The 17,482-nt window shown below is 39.4% G+C and overlaps 1 protein-coding gene and 6 non-coding genes across 8 annotated transcripts in view; all 7 read right to left on the reverse strand.

Annotated features, from left to right (window-relative positions):
- Positions 1 to 17,482, reverse strand: part of LOC134957493 (armadillo-like helical domain containing protein 1) — a 468,225-nt gene that overhangs the window by 155,209 nt on the left and 295,534 nt on the right. The window lies entirely within an intron of this gene.
- On the reverse strand, positions 538 to 652 carry LOC134959319 (U5 spliceosomal RNA). The gene has a single exon (XR_010187367.1). It is a non-coding gene; the product is annotated as a U5 spliceosomal RNA (small nuclear RNA).
- LOC134959380 (U5 spliceosomal RNA) lies at positions 9,446 to 9,560 on the reverse strand. The gene has a single exon (XR_010187425.1). It is a non-coding gene; the product is annotated as a U5 spliceosomal RNA (small nuclear RNA).
- On the reverse strand, positions 10,948 to 11,062 carry LOC134959445 (U5 spliceosomal RNA). Its single transcript, XR_010187481.1, has one exon. It is a non-coding gene; the product is annotated as a U5 spliceosomal RNA (small nuclear RNA).
- On the reverse strand, positions 13,939 to 14,053 carry LOC134959454 (U5 spliceosomal RNA). The gene has a single exon (XR_010187489.1). It is a non-coding gene; the product is annotated as a U5 spliceosomal RNA (small nuclear RNA).
- LOC134959435 (U5 spliceosomal RNA) lies at positions 15,441 to 15,555 on the reverse strand. The gene has a single exon (XR_010187472.1). It is a non-coding gene; the product is annotated as a U5 spliceosomal RNA (small nuclear RNA).
- On the reverse strand, positions 16,943 to 17,057 carry LOC134959320 (U5 spliceosomal RNA). The gene has a single exon (XR_010187368.1). It is a non-coding gene; the product is annotated as a U5 spliceosomal RNA (small nuclear RNA).

Genomic DNA, 17,482 nt, shown 5'->3' on the forward strand with positions numbered 1-17,482 from the left:
TTGGTCAGCCAGGCAGGAAACAAAAAACAAAAAAACAAAAAGCCTTTTACTGTAAACAGAAAACAAACAGCAAAAAACTGTAACCAGTAAACTAACTACTTCTGATCATGGTCAAATTTTCCTACAAACAGGATAAGAAAAACAAAAACTAATTTGTTCAACTTCCTTCAGATACCATTAATACCGACACAGCAACAGAGTATTCAAGAAAATAGCTGACCATTTTCAAAAATGAAACTCATGAGTGCTCCTTTCCCCATCTTGCCCTGCCTCACTGACTCAGTGTTGCTCAGCTGCAGTGCACTGTCTGCAAGTCAGCCTGAGTATATTGTGTCATTTCATAGCATTGATTGATGATGTCCTATCCCTGCTCTATATTTATAAGTAACCAGTTTACTTTACGCCTGTAAAAATATAAACATCAGTTTCAGAAGCAATGATTTGTGACCATGGTTTCAAATCATGGTTTCTACAAATTGATACTTCCGATGTTCAAACCCTACTATAATATTATATTCTTTTATTAACCAGTAAACAAGCCCAGCGTGAGCCAGGCATCAAAAAATTATATGAAACTCATGGTTGTTCCTCTCCACGGAAATCTTTAGTAAAAGGCGAAAGATTTATTCGTTCTGAAGAGAAACCAGAGTATACTAGAGAAGTGCCACGATTATTTCCCCAGATTCAAACAGACCTCAGTTTACCAAGTGAGAGGACAAAACATATGTATATTTAACAATTTTCACATATAAGCAATACAATTCTAATATATTTACAACATCAAAGTTTAAAAAGGACATTTAATTTGCAAAATGCTATAAAAAAAACAACAACCTTGCAAAGTATCAAATGCATCATGGGGAAGTATGCAAATGAAACTACCAAACAAAGAAAGATTTACATTTTGAATGGTCAAATAGTAATTTAAACCCAGTTCTTCAACTTACTAGAGTGCCTACAGCAGTGGTTTCCAAACTTTTTTGAATCACGGCGCCCAAGAATATCAGAATTTTTTCACGGCACCCCTAGGCCAAAAATTTCTTATTGAGAAATTTAGAAAGAAATATTACATTAAGTAGATCGCGTTTATATGTCATCCTTAGGGTCAGTTGTGTGGTGAGGGACAAGATTTGCTTCTGTTTGGCCACATAGTTTATGACTGGTAGCCACCAGCACTGGTTTTGCCTATTATATTGACCATGAATAATTTTAATTGGTCCTGAACCACCAACCCAGGGCACCCCTGCAAGTGTCCCGAGGCACCCCAGGGAGCCAAGGCACACAGTTTAGGAACCTCTGGCCTACAGACATCACGATGTTGTACAGTGCTGGAAAAACATCCCAGCAATAGAGTATACAGGAGACTCATCTATGATAGAATAATCATTGTATTCCACAGTTTTTCCCAATAATAAACAAAAAAAATCAACATTTAATATCAAATTCTAAAAGACTCATGAAAAATTAACAATTTCGGAATTTCACTAGTAAATAAGCTCTGCGTTGGTCAGCCAGGCAGGAAACAAAAAAACAAAAAGCCTTTTACTGTAAACAGAAAACAAACAGCAAAAAACTGTAAACAGTAAACTAACTACTTCTGATCATGGTCAAATTTTCCTACAAACAGGATAAGAAAAACAAAAACTAATTTGTTCAACTTCCTTCAGATACCATTAATACCGACACAGCAACAGAGTATTCAAGAAAATAGCTGACCATTTTTGAATCACGGCGCCCAAGAATATCAGAATTTTTTCACGGCACCCCTAGGCCAAAAATTTCTTATTGAGAAATTTAGAAAGAAATATTACATTAAGTAGATCGCGTTTATATGTCATCCTTAGGGTCAGTTGTGTGGTGAGGGACAAGATTTGCTTCTGTTTGGCCACATAGTTTATGACTGGTAGCCACCAGCACTGGTTTTGCCTATTATATTGACCATGAATAATTTTAATTGGTCCTGAATTACCAACCCAGGGCACCCCTGCAAGTGTCCCGAGGCACCCCAGGGAGCCACGGCACACAGTTTAGGAACCTCTGGCCTACAGACATCACGATGTTGTACAGTGCTGGAAAAACATCCCAGCAATAGAGTATACAGGAGACTCATCTATGATAGAACAATCATTGTATTCCACAGTTTTTTCCAATAATAAACAAAAAAAATCAACATTTAATATCAAATTCTAAAAGACTCATGAAAAATTAACAATTTCGGAATTTCACTAGTAAATAAGCTCTGTGTTGGTCAGCCAGGCAGGAAACAAAAAACAAAAAAACAAAAAGCCTTTTACTGTAAACAGAAAACAAACAGCAAAAAACTGTAAACAGTAAACTAACTACTTCTGATCATGGTCAAATTTTCCTACAAACAGGATAAGAAAAACAAAAACTAATTTGTTCAACTTCCTTCAGATACCATTAATACCGACACAGCAACAGAGTATTCAAGAAAATAGCTGACCATTTTTGAATCACGGCGCCCAAGAATATCAGAATTTTTCACGGCACCCCTAGGCCAAAAATTTCTTATTGAGAAATTTAGAAAGAAATATTACATTAAGTAGATCGCGTTTATATGTCATCCTTAGGGTCAGTTGTGTGGTGAGGGACAAGATTTGCTTCTGTTTGGCCACATAGTTTATGACTGGTAGCCACCAGCACTGGTTTTGCCTATTATATTGACCATGAATAATTTTAATTGGTCCTGAACCACCAACCCAGGGCACCCCTGCAAGTGTCCCGAGGCACCCCAGGGAGCCACGGCACACAGTTTAGGAACCTCTGGCCTACAGACATCACGATGTTGTACAGTGCTGGAAAAACATCCCAGCAATAGAGTATACAGGAGACTCATCTATGATAGAACAATCATTGTATTCCACAGTTTTTTCCAATAATAAACAAAAAAAATCAACATTTAATATCAAATTCTAAAAGACTCATGAAAAATTAACAATTTCGGAATTTCACTAGTAAATAAGCTCTGCGTTGGTCAGCCAGGCAGGAAACAAAAAACAAAAAAACAAAAAGCCTTTTACTGTAAACAGAAAACAAACAGCAAAAAACTGTAACCAGTAAACTAACTACTTCTGATCATGGTCAAATTTTCCTACAAACAGGATAAGAAAAACAAAAACTAATTTGTTCAACTTCCTTCAGATACCATTAATACCGACACAGCAACAGAGTATTCAAGAAAATAGCTGACCATTTTCAAAAATGAAACTCATGAGTGCTCCTTTCCCCATCTTGCCCTGCCTCACTGACTCAGTGTTGCTCAGCTGCAGTGCACTGTCTGCAAGTCAGCCTGAGTATATTGTGTCATTTCATAGCATCGATTGATGATGTCCTATCCCTGCTCTATATTTATAAGTAACCAGTTTACTTTACGCCTGTAAAAATATAAACATCAGTTTCAGAAGCAATGATTTGTGACCATGGTTTCAAATCATTGTTTCTACAAATTGATACTTCCGATGTTCAAACCCTACTATAATATTATATTCTTTTTTTTTTTGTACAAACATTTTATTGAGTTTTCACAGTTGTACAGATTCAACAATACAAACGGAAGACATTCCTCCAAACTGGTCAACGTTAGCAGTTACAACATATATAATTTCAAGTGTTGATCGGGGAATGTCCGTTCTTCCAATCAGTTGAAAAATTTTATTACTTTAACCATTTGACAGACAAGACATACAACCAGACAGGAACACTTAGGGCCACATATAGGAAGGGGGGGGGGGGGGGTGGAGTATAACCGGGGGGGAAATAGATGAGTAAAAGCGGGAAAGCCTGGGATACCCGAGTAACATGTTATTGAAAACCTTTACTTTACATATGGATATGGTCTAAAACTCTTAAACTGTAGGTGCTAGAAGGAGATTGTGGGCGGGTGCCTGTTCCTAGTGTTGTGGGGGGGGTGATACAGATAAGGTGGATTATCTTTGGTTGCAAGAGTTACAGGTAGTCAGCAATCAAAGTGGGTTTTTATTCTGGACCAGTCCTGGTTACCAAAAAATAGCGAGAAATTACTTTTAGACTGCGGGTCCAGCGATCTTATGAATGCGTCCCATTTATTATGATATGTAGCGAGAGTTAATGGTTCATTAAGCAGCAGTGATTTCATATCAAAATACATCATTTGGAGGAGGCGAGTTTTCAACTCTAGAATAGTGGGAGCTGTTTTCTTAATCCAGTGCTTCAGAACTAATTTTTTAGCTAGAGTTAAAATAATGACCAGAAAGGGTATTCGGGCGTGCATGCTAGGTCCCAACTTCCATTTGTCAAACCAGAATAATAAGCAAGCCTCCGGGGAGGGTAATAAAGAGACATTGAGAATTTCATTAACATATGTTATCAGCTTGCACCAGAATCTATAGATTTTGGAGCATTCCCAAAAGCAGTGGTAAAACTTTGCGTTAGACATAGAGCATTTCAAGCAGATACCTGATTCCTTATCAGCCATGTGTTTCCTCTGGGCAGGTGAGATATAGGCCCTATGAATGAATCTAAAGTGTGTTTCTTGTAAATAAGCAGATTGCAGATGTTTTGCATATGTGAAATATCTTGTAAACAAGATATCTGGGCTCGCACTGAGAGAGGGTATATCTGTAATCCAGCTTCTAAGAATCTTATTTGAAAGCTGGGTGACCTCTGGTTTCGCGGAGATGAGTCGGGGGTATAAGTAACTAAGTCTATACCCAATGGATGGGCGAGCTTGTAAGAGTTGGATAATGATGTGTGTGTTGGCCGCAGTAGAGGCCTGTCGAGGGAGAGATTGAGCATAGTGTCTGATTTGGAGATATAGGTAAAACATGTTACTGGGAAGAGAGAATTGTTGCTGAATGTCAGCAAAGGGGATAATTTTCCCACCTGGGTCAAAGACCTTGTTCACGAGAGCCACACCTTTCCTCCTCCAGACCCGGAAAGCTGGGTTGTTCAGGGAGGGGGAGAAATCTGGATTACCCCACAGGGGAAGATAAGGAGAGTATCGAAAGTCTCTTTTTAATTTCTTGTGGAGGCTTATCCAGTTGGTGTAAGTGTCATGGAAGATAATATTTGTATAGACTGAAGGTGGTATGATTGAGGACTTGAGGTGTAGTAGAGCGGCGGGGGAAAGGGGAGCAAAAATGGCATTGTCCAGCGCCACGTCTGTGAAAGTGGAATCGTCTAGCAACCAATCACCAGCATAACGGAAGAAAACCGCAGTGGAGTAGGATTTGAAATCAGGAATCCCTAGTCCTCCTAGTTTCTTGGGCAGCATGAGTTTGGTCAGGGCTATTCTAGGGCGCTTTCCATTCCATAAAAAGGAGGAGATGGCAGAGTTGATGGAGAGAATATCACCATTGGAGAGAGCTACAGGGAGCATTTGGATCAGGTAAAATATTTTGGGGAATATAACTGTCTTGACCGCCGTCGCCCTTCCCAGCAAAGAGAGGGGCAGAAGATTCCATGCCTGCATTAAAGCTGTCACTTTTTGAATGATGTGTGAGAAGTTTGCCCTATATATATCCTCCACTTTTCTAGTGATATGAATCCCTAGATATTTAAATTGGGACAAACTAATCTGAAATCGGGAGAAAGCAGAGGTTGATGTTAAGTCCAAGGTATATGATCCTATCGGCATTAATTCTGACTTTTCTACATTAACTTTGTAGCCGGAAACTGCTCCAAAGGCTTCTATCAGAGTCATAATGTGTGGAATTGAGGTGAGTGGGTCCGTGACAAAGAGTAACATGTCATCTGCATATAGTGAGACTTTTAATGTGTAATCAGAGATGGTTATCCCTTTAAACCCCTTTGAGTTGCGTAGGTGGATGGCAAGAGGCTCAATAGCAATTGCAAAAAGGAGAGGAGAGAGAGGGCAACCCTGACGCGTGCCCCTGTGTAGGGGGAAGCGGTCCGAGATCTGGCCGTTACATAATATTTGCGAAAGGGGATTAGTGTATAGGAGTTTAATATATGAGATAAAAGTGGCGGAGAACCCAAAGGAGGCCATGGTTTTGAAAAGATGTGGCCACAGAACCAGGTCAAATGCCTTTTCTGCATCTAGTGAAAGGATGACCCCTGGTGGGGAGGTGTCTGAGGTGTGTTGTAAATGTTGTATTGCTGCAATGACCTTCCGCACATTCAGGACTGAATGTCTACCAGATATAAACCCAGTTTGGTCTGGGTGAATTATAGACGGTAGTACCTTTTTAAGCCTTTCAGATAGGATTTTAGTAAGAATTTTATAGTCCGAGTTCAGCAAGGAAATCGGCCTATACGAGGCTGGTAGGGTCAGATCCCGGCCTGGTTTGGGTAGTACTCTGATATAGGCAGCATTAAAATATAAAGGGGCTTGTCCTGACTGCAGTATGTGGTTAAATACTAGTACTAGTGTGTCCTGAATGTACGGAAGCATCAGTTTGTAGAAGCTGCTACTAAATCCATCGGGGCCCGGGGCCGTTCCCTGCTTTAGGGAGCCAACCACGTAAGTGACCTCCGCTAGGCTTATGGGGGCTGTCAGCCCTGCATCTACCGGTGCATCTAGCTTAGGAGGGGTAAAGTCAGAGGCTGCGTCAGAGGCGAGTAAGTTGGTTGAAAAGGAATCATTCCCAGGGGGTTGAGCAGGGCCCGGGGAGTAAAGGGTAGCATAGAAGTCTTTGAGGACAGAAACTATTTGGGTATTAGAGGATGTCATGGATCCGTCAGCTGTCTGCAAGGGGTGGACTAGAGAGGATGCTCTGGTCCCGTTTAGCATATTAGTTAGCAGTTTGCCAGACTTGTTACCAAATCGATGGTAGCGATAATTGACCGCATATAACGATTTATTACCTCTGGCGTTTAGAAATTCATTAAAGTGAGTCTTGGCATTGAGATAATCTTGCTTATTGGTTGCATGGGGAGTTTGGCAAAATGCTGAGTAAGCAGCGGATAAACGACTCTGCAGTAGTAAGTAGGTGGCAGCATATGATTTGTTTAGCCTTGAAATATAAGACAGTATATGTCCCCGTAGAACCGACTTAGCTGCTTGCCAGAAAAGTGGAGGGTTGTCAGTAGCATGAGACTGATTGTTTTTGTAGTACTCCTCCCACCCAGTCCTAAGCATCGCTTTAAAATCTTGGGATGTCAAAAGGTGGGATGGAAAACGCCATATTATTTTGTTAGGGGGTTCGTCTGATACATGTAAGGCGAACCATTGTAAAGAGTGATCCGAGACAGAGATCGGCTCAATCTCCACTGAAGAGACTCTCGTGAACAAGGACAGTGACAGCAACAGGTAATCTATGCGTGATAGGGTGTGATACGCTGCAGACATACAGGTATACATTTTGACTGTGGGATTTGTGGTTCTCCAAATGTCAACTAGGGATAGTTGTGTGGAGAAATGGGGGATACCATATTTGGGGAGCGTAAATGTGTGTGAGGGGGCAGACGATCTGTCTAGGTAAACATCTGAGACGAGGTTGAAGTCACCACATACTATCAGACCATCATTCATGTATGGTGTCAGTAGTGTGATTAGTTTATTAAAGAAGTGTCTTTTGTATACTGTCGGAGCATATATACTGCATAGCGTGTATTGTTTGGAGAAAAGAGTAATGTGAGCTAAGACATATCTACCTTCTGTGTCGGGAATCACCTTACGAAGCTCCACTGGAAGATGACGTTTAATCAGAATGGCGACACCGCGTGACTTTGAGTTGAAAGATGCACTGGCTAGTAGCTTCCAACCTAACATTTGTAATTTCAACATTTCCGCCTGAACCAAATGTGCCTCCTGCAAAAAAACAATGTCTAAATGCAATCTATTACAGTACAGCAAGATTTTCCTTCGCTTCGCTGGAGAGTTGAAGCCACCTACGTTTAAGGATCCAATCTTAATTTCAGCCATTACATATACACATGCGTTTTAATTTGAACTGTGAGGTATCCCGGGTGAGATAAAATATGACCGGTCTGAGGAAGAGGGGAAACGCTGGGGAGGAAACAAAGGGGAGGGGGGGACACACAAACAAAGACTTAACATTAATGAACACGACTAGCGCGTTCAGGACCGATATGCCGGGTTCCCATAGCTCCCGGGAGCCTGGGACAAATAGGCGCACCTGTAGGTGCCGAGAACAGAACAACATAAACCCGAAGCATTACTCTCTCCGTGCCCGGAGGGAACAGATATTCATGAACCTCAATTGCGCATGTGAGAGATGGAGCTAAAACTTCATAAGAGACTAAGCAACCTAAAACCAAACTTTAGAGTCACCGAACAGCAAGCTGTAAGTTAGGACTCTATGCAGTCGGTGCGCAGCATTCGTGAAGAGACAATTATTGCGGTTTCATTGCTTCAGTTAGTATCAGAGATGTCAGTTTCTGAGCGAGGGCGGCTTTCACATAGGAAATCTGCTGCGTCATCTGGAGTGGTGAAGTCAAAATGTTTATCTTTGTCGAAGATCCGCAATTTGGCGGGGTATATTAATGCAAATTTGATCTTGTCTGCTACAAGCCGGGTACAAATAGGGGAGAAGGCACGGCGTGCTTTTGTCAGTTCAGCAGAAAAGTCTTGAAATAGCCTAAGATTTTTGCCTTCCCAGTTTAGGACAGGCTGTTTCCTGGAGGCCCGCCATATTTCCATCTTATGTATGTAGCTCAGACATTTAAAGATGGTCACTCTGGGGCGTGTGTCGTTCTGGCGGGGAGTGGGGCCAATGCGATGCACTCTTTCTATTACCATTTCTTTACAAGCCTCTTGAATTCCGAGGAGGGAGGGGAGAGTGTTACTGACAAAATTCTCCAAGGAGGCCCCTTTCAGGGTTTCAGGGAGTCCCACAATCCTGATGTTATTACGTCTGGAACGATTTTCAATTTCCTCTAGCTTGTTAATACAGGCGTAGTTGTCTTTTTCCAGACGTTTTATCTCCCTTTGCATATCTGCCATATTGTGGGCTATAGAGCCTATTCTGTTCTCTGCAGTGGAAACCCGTGTATTTAAGTGCTGTAGCTGCGCTGTAATGTCACTCACCGCTTTTGTCAGCAACGGGCCCATGGTGGTTGAGATAGCGTCCACCAGGTCACCATAGAGAAGGGGGCTATCGCGGTGTCTGGGGGAGGCCTCCGGGGAGCCATCCTGCGTATCTGCTACTGACTTCTTGGACGCCGGGGAGTGATCGCGGGAGGCGCCGTCCGGCGCCATGGCTGGAGCCGCTCCTCTCTTCACTTGTAGCAGCGCCTGCTGCTGCGAGCGCGGCGGCTGCGTGGCTGTCATAAATTTGTCCATCTGAAGTTTCCTCAGGCGGGGAGGGTAGTGGGAGTGGAGATTGCGGAGGTTTGGAGGCTTAAAAGCCTTGTAAAAGAGGCAGAATAGCCGGGCACGGAGCGGAGCAGTGAGAGGGAGCAGCTCACTCCATGCACCCGGAACCGGAAGTCAATATTATATTCTTTTATTAACCAGTAAACAAGCCCAGCGTGAGCCAGGCATCAAAAAATTACATGAAACTCATGGTTGTTCCTCTCCACGGAAATCTTTAGTAAAAGGCGAAAGATTTATTCGTTCTGAAGAGAAACCAGAGTATACTAGAGAAGTGCCACGATTATTTCCCCAGATTCAAACAGACCTCAGTTTACCAAGTGAGAGGACAAAACATATGTATATTTAACAATTTTCACATATAACCAATACAATTCTAATATATTTACAACATCTAAGTTTAAAAAGGACATTTAATTTGCAAAATGCTATAAAAAAACAACAACCTTGCAAAGTATCAAATGCATCATGGGGAAGTATGCAAATGAAACTACCAAACAAAGAAAGATTTACATTTTGAATGGTCGAATAGTAATTTAAACCCAGTTCTTCAACTTACTAGAGTGCCTACAGCAGTGGTTTCCAAACTTTTTTGAATCACGGCGCCCAAGAATATCAGAATTTTTTCACGGCACCCCTAGGCCAAAAATTTCTTATTGAGAAATTTAGAAAGAAATATTACATTAAGTAGATTGCGTTTATATGTCATACTTAGGGTCAGTTGTGTGGTGAGGGACAAGATTTGCTTCTGTTTGGCCACATAGTTTATGACTGGTAGCCACCAGCACTGGTTTTGCCTATTATATTGACCATGAATAATTTTAATTGGTCCTGAACCACCAACCCAGGGCACCCCTGCAAGTGTCCCGAGGCACCCCAGGGAGCCACGGCACACAGTTTAGGAACCTCTGGCCTACAGACATCACAATGTTGTACAGTGCTGGAAAAACATCCCAGCAATAGAGTATACAGGAGACTCATCTATGATAGAACAATCATTGTATTCCACAGTTTTTTCCAATAATAAACAAAAAAAATCAACATTTAATATCAAATTCTAAAAGACTCATGAAAAATTAACAATTTCGGAATTTCACTAGTAAATAAGCTCTGTGTTGGTCAGCCAGGCAGGAAACAAAAAACAAAAAAACAAAAAGCCTTTTACTGTAAACAGAAAACAAACAGCAAAAAACTGTAAACAGTAAACTAACTACTTCTGATCATGGTCAAATTTTCCTACAAACAGGATAAGAAAAACAAAAACTAATTTGTTCAACTTCCTTCAGATACCATTAATACCGACACAGCAAGAGAGTATTCAAGAAAATAGCTGACCATTTTCAAAAATGAAACTCATGAGTGCTCCTTTCCCCATCTTGCCCTGCCTCACTGACTCAGTGTTGCTCAGCTGCAGTGCACTGTCTGCAAGTCAGCCTGAGTATATTGTGTCATTTCATAGCATCGATTGATGATGTCCTATCCCTGCTCTATATTTATAAGTAACCAGTTTACTTTACGCCTGTAAAAATATAAACATCAGTTTCAGAAGCAATGATTTGTGACCATGGTTTCAAATCATTGTTTCTACAAATTGATACTTCCGATGTTCAAACCCTACTATAATATTATATTCTTTTATTAACCAGTAAACAAGCCCAGCGTGAGCCAGGCATCAAAAAATTACATGAAACTCATGGTTGTTCCTCTCCACGGAAATCTTTAGTAAAAGGCGAAAGATTTATTTGTTCTGAAGAGAAACCAGAGTATACTAGAGAAGTGCCACGATTATTTCCCCAGATTCAAACAGACCTCAGTTTACCAAGTGAGAGGACAAAACATATGTATATTTAACAATTTTCACATATAACCAATACAATTCTAATATATTTACAACATCTAAGTTTAAAAAGGACATTTAATTTGCAAAATGCTATAAAAAAACAACAACCTTGCAAAGTATCAAATGCATCATGGGGAAGTATGCAAATGAAACTACCAAACAAAGAAAGATTTACATTTTGAATGGTCGAATAGTAATTTAAACCCAGTTCTTCAACTTACTAGAGTGCCTACAGCAGTGGTTTCCAAACTTTTTTGAATCACGGCGCCCAAGAATATCAGAATTTTTTCACGGCACCCCTAGGCCAAAAATTTCTTATTGAGAAATTTAGAAAGAAATATTACATTAAGTAGATCGCGTTTATATGTCATCCTTAGGGTCAGTTGTGTGGTGAGGGACAAGATTTGCTTCTGTTTGGCCACATAGTTTATGACTGGTAGCCACCAGCACTGGTTTTGCCTATTATATTGACCATGAATAATTTTAATTGGTCCTGAACCACCAACCCAGGGCACCCCTGCAAGTGTCCCGAGGCACCCCAGGGAGCCACGGCACACAGTTTAGGAACCTCTGGCCTACAGACATCACGATGTTGTACAGTGCTGGAAAAACATCCCAGCAATAGAGTATACAGGAGACTCATCTATGATAGAACAATCATTGTATTCCACAGTTTTTTCCAATAATAAACAAAAAAAATCAACATTTAATATCAAATTCTAAAAGACTCATGAAAAATTAACAATTTCGGAATTTCACTAGTAAATAAGCTCTGTGTTGGTCAGCCAGGCAGGAAACAAAAAACAAAAAAACAAAAAGCCTTTTACTGTAAACAGAAAATAAACAGCAAAAAACTGTAAACAGTAAACTAACTACTTCTGATCATGGTCAAATTTTCCTACAAACAGGATAAGAAAAACAAAAACTAATTTGTTCAACTTCCTTCAGATACCATTAATACCGACACAGCAACAGAGTATTCAAGAAAATAGCTGACCATTTTTGAATCACGGCGCCCAAGAATATCAGAATTTTTTCACGGCACCCCTAGGCCAAAAATTTCTTATTGAGAAATTTAGAAAGAAATATTACATTAAGTAGATCGCGTTTATATGTCATCCTTAGGGTCAGTTGTGTGGTGAGGGACAAGATTTGCTTCTGTTTGGCCACATAGTTTATGACTGGTAGCCACCAGCACTGGTTTTGCCTATTATATTGACCATGAATAATTTTAATTGGTCCTGAATTACCAACCCAGGGCACCCCTGCAAGTGTCCCGAGGCACCCCAGGGAGCCACGGCACACAGTTTAGGAACCTCTGGCCTACAGACATCACGATGTTGTACAGTGCTGGAAAAACATCCCAGCAATAGAGTATACAGGAGACTCATCTATGATAGAACAATCATTGTATTCCACAGTTTTTTCCAATAATAAACAAAAAAAATCAACATTTAATATCAAATTCTAAAAGACTCATGAAAAATTAACAATTTCGGAATTTCACTAGTAAATAAGCTCTGTGTTGGTCAGCCAGGCAGGAAACAAAAAAACAAAAAGCCTTTTACTGTAAACAGAAAACAAACAGCAAAAAACTGTAAACAGTAAACTAACTACTTCTGATCATGGTCAAATTTTCCTACAAACAGGATAAGAAAAACAAAAACTAATTTGCTCAACTTCCTTCAGATACCATTAATACCGACACAGCAACAGAGTATTCAAGAAAATAGCTGACCATTTTTGAATCACGGCGCCCAAGAATATCAGAATTTTTTCACGGCACCCCTAGGCCAAAAATTTCTTATTGCGAAATTTAGAAAGAAATATTACATTAAGTAGATCGCGTTTATATGTCATCCTTAGGGTCAGTTGTGTGGTGAGGGACAAGATTTGCTTCTGTTTGGCCACATAGTTTATGACTGGTAGCCACCAGCACTGGTTTTGCCTATTATATTGACCATGAATAATTTTAATTGGTCCTGAACCACCAACCCAGGGCACCCCTGCAAGTGTCCCGAGGCACCCCAGGGAGCCACGGCACACAGTTTAGGAACCTCTGGCCTACAGACATCACGATGTTGTACAGTGCTGGAAAAACATCCCAGCAATAGAGTATACAGGAGACTCATCTATGATAGAACAATCATTGTATTCCACAGTTTTTTCCAATAATAAACAAAAAAAATCAACATTTAATATCAAATTCTAAAAGACTCATGAAAAATTAACAATTTCGGAATTTCACTAGTAAATAAGCTCTGCGTTGGTCAGCCAGGCAGGAAACAAAAAACAAAAAAACAAAAAGCCTTTTACTGTAAACAGAAAACAAACAGCAAAAAACTGTAACCAGTAAACTAACTACTTCTGATCATGGTCAAATTTTCCTACAAACAGGATAAGAAAAACAAAAACTAATTTGTTCAACTTCCTTCAGATACCATTAATACCGACACAGCAACAGAGTATTCAAGAAAATAGCTGACCATTTTCAAAAATGAAACTCATGAGTGCTCCTTTCCCCATCTTGCCCTGCCTCACTGACTCAGTGTTGCTCAGCTGCAGTGCACTGTCTGCAAGTCAGCCTGAGTATATTGTGTCATTTCATAGCATCGATTGATGATGTCCTATCCCTGCTCTATATTTATAAGTAACCAGTTTACTTTACGCCTGTAAAAATATAAACATCAGTTTCAGAAGCAATGATTTGTGACCATGGTTTCAAATCATTGTTTCTACAAATTGATACTTCCGATGTTCAAACCCTACTATAATATTATATTCTTTTATTAACCAGTAAACAAGCCCAGCGTGAGCCAGGCATCAAAAAATTACATGAAACTCATGGTTGTTCCGCTCCACGGAAATCTTTAGTAAAAGGCGAAAGATTTATTCGTTCTGAAGAGAAACCAGAGTATACTAGAGAAGTGCCACGATTATTTCCCCAGATTCAAACAGACCTCAGTTTACCAAGTGAGAGGACAAAACATATGTATATTTAACAATTTTCACATATAACCAATACAAATCTAATATATTTACAACATCTAAGTTTAAAAAGGACATTTAATTTGCAAAATGCTATAAAAAAACAACAACCTTGCAAAGTATCAAATGCATCATGGGGAAGTATGCAAATGCAACTACCAAACAAAGAAAGATTTACATTTTGAATGGTCGAATAGTAATTTAAACCCAGTTCTTCAACTTACTAGAGTGCCTACAGCAGTGGTTTCCAAACTTTTTTGAATCACGGCGCCCAAGAATATCAGAATTTTTTCACGGCACCCCTAGGCCAAAAATTTCTTATTGAGAAATTTAGAAAGAAATATTACATTAAGTAGATCGCGTTTATATGTCATCCTTAGGGTCAGTTGTGTGGTGAGGGACAAGATTTGCTTCTGTTTGGCCACATAGTTTATGACTGGTAGCCACCAGCACTGGTTTTGCCTATTATATTGACCATGAATAATTTTAATTGGTCCTGAACCACCAACCCAGGGCACCCCTGCAAGTGTCCCGAGGCACCCCAGGGAGCCACGGCACACAGTTTAGGAACCTCTGGCCTACAGACATCACGATGTTGTACAGTGCTGGAAAAACATCCCAGCAATAGAGTATACAGGAGACTCATCTATGATAGAACAATCATTGTATTCCACAGTTTTTTCCAATAATAAACAAAAAAAATCAACATTTAATATCAAATTCTAAAAGACTCATGAAAAATTAACAATTTCGGAATTTCACTAGTAAATAAGCTCTGTGTTGGTCAGCCAGGCAGGAAACAAAAAACAAAAAAACAAAAAGCCTTTTACTGTAAACAGAAAACAAACAGCAAAAGACTGTAAACAGTAAACTAACTACTTCTGATCATGGTCAAATTTTCCTACAAACAGGATAAGAAAAACAAAAACTAATTTGTTCAACTTCCTTCAGATACCATTAATACCGACACAGCAACAGAGTATTCAAGAAAATAGCTGACCATTTTCAAAAATGAAACTCATGAGTGCTCCTTTCCCCATCTTGCCCTGCCTCACTGACTCAGTGTTGCTCAGCTGCAGTGCACTGTCTGCAAGTCAGCCTGAGTATATTGTGTCATTTCATAGCATCGATTGATGATGTCCTATCCCTGCTCTATATTTATAAGTAACCAGTTTACTTTACGCCTGTAAAAATATAAACATCAGTTTCAGAAGCAATGATTTGTGACCATGGTTTCAAATCATGGTTTCTACAAATTGATACTTCCGATGTTCAAACCCTACTATAATATTATATTCTTTTATTAACCAGTAAACAAGCCCAGCGTGAGCCAGGCATCAAAAAATTACATGAAACTCATGGTTGTCCCTCTCCACGGAAATCTTTAGTAAAAGGCGAAAGATTTATTCGTTCTGAAGAGAAACCAGAGTATACTAGAGAAGTGCCACGATTATTTCCCCAGATTCAAACAGACCTCAGTTTACCAAGTGAGAGGACAAAACATATGTATATTTAACAATTTTCACATATAACCAATACAATTCTAATATATTTACAACATCTAAGTTTAAAAAGGACATTTAATTTGCAAAATGCTATAAAAAAACAACAACCTTGCAAAGTATCAAATGCATCATGGGGAAGTATGCAAATGAAACTACCAAACAAAGAAAGATTTACATTTTGAATGGTCGAATAGTAATTTAAACCCAGTTCTTCAACTTACTAGAGTGCCTACAGCAGTGGTTTCCAAACTTTTTTGAATCACGGCGCCCAAGAATATCAGAATTTTTTCACGGCACCCCTAGGCCAAAAATTTCTTATTGAGAAATTTAGAAAGAAATATTACATTAAGTAGATCGCGTTTATATGTCATCCTTAGGGTCAGTTGTGTGGTGAGGGACAAGATTTGCTTCTGTTTGGCCACATAGTTTATGACTGGTAGCCACCAGCACTGGTTTTGCCTATTATATTGACCATGAATAATTTTAATTGGTCCTGAATTACCAACCCAGGGCACCCCTGCAAGTGTCCCGAGGCACCCCAGGGAGCCACGGCACACAGTTTAGGAACCTCTGGCCTACAGACATCACGATGTTGTACAGTGCTGGAAAATCATCCCAGCAATAGAGTATACAGGAGACTCATCTATGATAGAACAATCATTGTATTCCACAGTTTTTTCCAATAATAAACAAAAAAAATCAACATTTAATATCAAATTCTAAAAGACTCATGAAAAATTAACAATTTCGGAATTTCACTAGTAAATAAGCTCTGTGTTGGTCAGCCAGGCAGGAAACAAAAAACAAAAAAACAAAAAGCCTTTTACTGTAAACAGAAAACAAACAGCAAAAAACTGTAAACAGTAAACTAACTACTTCTGATCATGGTCAAATTTTCCTACAAACAGGATAAGAAAAACAAAAACTAATTTGTTCAACTTCCTTCAGATACCATTAATACCGACACAGCAACAGAGTATTCAAGAAAATAGCTGACCATTTTCAAAAATGAAACTCATGAGTGCTCCTTTCCCCATCTTGCCCTGCCTCACTGACTCAGTGTTGCTCAGCTGCAGTGCACTGTCTGCAAGTCAGCCTGAGTATATTGTGTCATTTCATAGCATCGATTGATGATGTCCTATCCCTGCTCTATATTTATAAGTAACCAGTTTACTTTACGCCTGTAAAAATATAAACATCAGTTTCAGAAGCAATGATTTGTGACCATGGTTTCAAATCATGGTTTCTACAAATTGATACTTCCGATGTTCAAACCCTACTATAATATTATATTCTTTTATTAACCAGTAAACAAGCCCAGCGTGAGCCAGGCATCAAAAAATTATATGAAACTCATGGTTGTTCCTCTCCACGGAAATCTTTAGTAAAAGGCGAAAGATTTATTCGTTCTGAAGAGAAACCAGAGTATACTAGAGAAGTGCCACGATTATTTCCCCAGATTCAAACAGACCTCAGTTTACCAAGTGAGAGGACAAAACATATGTATATTTAACAATTTTCACAAATAACCAATACAATTCTAATATATTTACAACATCTAAGTTTAAAAAGGACATTTAATTTGCAAAATGCTATAAAAAAACAACAACCTTGCAAAGTATCAAATGCATCATGGGGAAGTATGCAAATGAAACTACCAAACAAAGAAAGATTTACATTTTGAATGGTCAAATAGTAATTTAAACCCAGTTCTTCAACTTACTAGAGTGCCTACAGCAGTGGTTTCCAAACTTTTTTGAATCACGGCGCCCAAGAATATCAGAATTTTTTCACGGCACCCCTAGGCCAAAAATTTCTTATTGAGAAATTTAGAAAGAAATATTACATTAAGTA

This window comes from Pseudophryne corroboree, chromosome 9 (assembly GCF_028390025.1).
Source record: "Pseudophryne corroboree isolate aPseCor3 chromosome 9, aPseCor3.hap2, whole genome shotgun sequence".
NCBI classification, from domain to species: domain Eukaryota; kingdom Metazoa; phylum Chordata; class Amphibia; order Anura; family Myobatrachidae; genus Pseudophryne; species Pseudophryne corroboree.